Genomic DNA, 3,774 nt, shown 5'->3' with positions numbered 1-3,774 from the left:
ACAATAACAGCTACTATTTTTAGTTATAAAAATCCTTCCCTTAAAAATATATTGTAGCTGATAAGGTAAATACTGATATTTCAGAAACACATGAAAGTATACTATGTAGCTGTGAACGTATATAAGCATTTCAATCTACCGCTTGGAGTCGCATATATATAAGCCCATCTACAACATATTACTTTCATTCTTGGTAGCCCAGCCATACATGTATACGAGCATTCCTACTTGGGAAGTACTAGCATACATGCACGTCTAAGCGGAAAACATAAGGCATTAAACATAACTATACAGAGATACAAGCATTTCTGACCTTTGGGCAATACCAGTATCTAAGCACATTCAAGCTTAAGTGCCTTTAAAACCTTTATGCAGACTAGCCGAATAGAAATATGCATATTCTCTTGTCAATTAAAACTCATATGCATATTAATATGTCTAGCATGAAAACTACTACATATAATGATGAAAACATCTCAGACATTATGTTAGTATTTTTATTGGCTACATTCTGGATAAAACAAAAACACTTTATGTAATGGTTACGTTTCAACAGGATGGTTGGTTTTCAATTCAAAATCTTCATGTTTTCAGACGATGATCAAATCAAAGACAATAACTGATCAGAAGCTTCTAAAAGATGTCCATAAAGAGTCCTTGCAAAATCCAAGACAAAACAGCCAGTTCCTATACAACCGTCCAGACGAAGCCTTTGAAGGCGTCCGGACGCCCCGCTGTGTCTTACAGATAAACATTGAAGATGTCTGGACGTCAGAGCAACACCGTCCGGACGCCAGTTCAATCAGTATTCAACAAGGAGTTGGATTTCAGAAGTCTACAATGTTTGGGAAGTCTCTACAAGCCGTTAGGACGATGTGGCAACACGTCCGGACGATGTCCAGTATTTCAGAATATTCCAGAGCTCCGTTCAAACGCTGAAAGGATTTTAGCAAAGACCATCCAGACGCTCGCTCAAGCCGTCCAGACGGGAACCTGATAAAGATAGAATTATGCTGTTTTTGAAAGGATATCGCAGAAAACCTTCCGAACGTGGCTAACTTCCGTCTGGACGCTCGACAACTAGAGTCCGAATCTCAGCAGTGTTTGAGGTCTCATTAAGCCTATAAATAGGGGGCTCTAGGCTAGTGTTTTGTACAGAATTCGACAGTGAATTCCATAGTGCTTTGAGATGGTGTTTAGGGAGGATCGAAGATCCGCTAGCTCGCAAGCCGGTGCCAATGTGTGCTCAATTGTTTGTGTGATGACTATCTTAGGTGTCGGCCCTAAGGTAAAGGAATCCATCAAAAACCTCTTCAGGTGGAAGATCTGGTTGGGAAGCGCTCGTGTTGGGTTACACGTCAGAGTTAGAGGTATGACTACTACATAAGGGTATGTGAATACGAGTGTCTTGTAACTAGCTTTGTTTTTGGATAGTGGATTTCCTGGGTTTGGCTGCCTCAGAGTGGTTTTTCTCTTCACAGAGTTTCCACTTCGTAAGAAATATCTTTTCTTATTTAAATTCTGCATTTAAGATATTTGTTTGCACACAAACACACACACGTGGTTTAAATTAGAAGTCAATAATTATTTTCAATTGGTATCAAAGCTTGGTACACTCTGTTTTAGATTTATTTCTTGAGTGTATCCTTTTTTACTTCTTTTTTTTTTTATTATGTCTCAAAATCTTAATTCTGTTCCGCCCTTTGATGGGACGAACTATGGCTATTGGAAAGCCCGAATGCGCTTCTTTTTAAAATCTATTGGCGTTTGGAAAATTGTTGAAACTTGTTGGATTAAACCATAAGAAATAGACAAAATTACTGTTATTCAAACAAGCGCAAGGCTTTCCAATGATAAAGCCCTCCATGCACTATGTCAAGCACTTTCACCATCTAAATTTGCAAGAATTTCAAATTGTGAAATTGCTAAGATGCATGGCAAATTCTAGAAACAACATATGAAGGCACAAAACTGGTAAAATCTGTCAAACTTCAAATGTTGATTTCTAAATTTGAAGAAATTAAGATGCAAGAAGAAGAGACCTTCGGAGAGTTCTACACTAAGATTAGCGACCTAAGAAACTCGATGGTGAGTCTTGAGAAGCAAATCTCGGATGTAAAACTCATCTAAAAGATACTAAGATCTTTGCCTGAGCGTTTCAGGATTAAGGTGACAACTATAGAAGAGAGAAAAGATCTGGAGGAGATGAAGATTGAAGAGCTAGTAGGATCTCTTCAAACATACGAATATTCCTTACCTTCGGTCAGAAAGGCAAAGACAATTGCCCTCAAGGCATCTAAGGCATCCAATAAGAAATCTATAGTCTCATCTAACGAAGACTCCGATGTTGATGAAGATGCAGTGGCAATGTTAGCCAAGAACTTCGAGCGTTTTATGAAGAATAATAAATTCAAGAAGAAGTTCTCTGGCAGATTAAGAAAGGCTCCCCACACAACTGATACAGAAGAAGCAGAAAAGAAAGATCCGAGGGGTCCCTAGTGCTTCGAATGTTCAGGCTTTGGGCACATCAGGACTGAATGTGCAAATCTAAAGAAATAAATAGGGAAAGCCTTTAATGCAACTCTCAGCGATGAGTTTGAGAAAGAAGAAGAAACTCCTGAGGAAGGAAAATTCCTGGCATTCGTAGCCCCACATGAAGATAAGGAGGATTCTCAGTCCTACTACTTTGAGAATAGTGAAGAAGAAGATATGCAGTCAGCCTATCAACTTCAATATGTTGAATTCCTAAAGCTGAGGGAGAAATACAAGCAGCAGGTACTAGAGCTGAACAGCCTCAGGACTGAGAAGACCTCTATGCTCATAAAGATCAATGATTTAGAAGAGAGGCTACTAGAGACACAGTTACAACTAGAGAGAGTCTCAGACGAGAAGCTCACTCACATGCTCTCCATTCAGAAGTCCCCAACTAACAGGACTGGACTTGGGTATATTCCTCCTTCTATTTATGATACTCCTTCTACCTCCAAGACCATTTTCGTGAAGCCAGTTATTCCCGAATCTCCACCCTCAAGAGTGGATAAGGGAAAAGGTGTTATGAAAGGGGAAGTTCCTATCATCCCTCAGCCTCCGGCCAAGCTTCCTATCAGAAGAAAGCCTCTCACATGCCATCACTATAGCGAGCCAGGGCACATCAGACCTAACTGCCCACATCGGCAATTTCAAAGGAAGAAAAAGTGGCAGGCTCCTAAAACTCCCATGTGTCACCAATGTGGAGCTAGCAGTCTTGTCAGACCTAAGTGTTCTCCACCTAAGTCACCCAAGCAGCATAGATCTCTGCCTAGAAATCATACTCCAAGGCATCAGCAGCTGCAGAAACCTATTCAAGTAAAAAAGACTTGGGTTCGTAAAAAGCTGTATTTGGAAAAACAGAAGACTGCAGAAAGCAAAATCTGTTATGAAGGAAATTCTCCTGCAAGTTCTTTCATGCAAGATCTGGTAAGATTTTTAACACTACAGCTAAAGAAGGAAGGACAAGACAAAGATGAGGACACCCACTCCCCGAGGGGGAGCAGACCTACCTAGTAGGTAAGGTCACACATGCCTAGGATTTTGGTTCCTAAATCCTAGAGCATGACAGGTACACTTGCATAGTTTATTTTATTTTTTCATCTTATAAAAACTTTGCATGTTGTTTTGGCACCATCATTTCTATCCCTATATTCCCTCTTGGGTTGTCTTGAGGAAATTCTGCAGGTATTAAATAGGGATGATAGTAAAAGCACGTCGAGCGGCTGCTTTTCTATCTTGTTACTC

Source organism: Alnus glutinosa, chromosome 11 (assembly GCF_958979055.1).
Source record: "Alnus glutinosa chromosome 11, dhAlnGlut1.1, whole genome shotgun sequence".
Taxonomy (NCBI): Eukaryota; Viridiplantae; Streptophyta; class Magnoliopsida; order Fagales; family Betulaceae; genus Alnus; species Alnus glutinosa.
The sequence above is the reverse complement of the archived record's forward strand: the minus strand, read 5'-3'. Positions refer to the sequence as shown.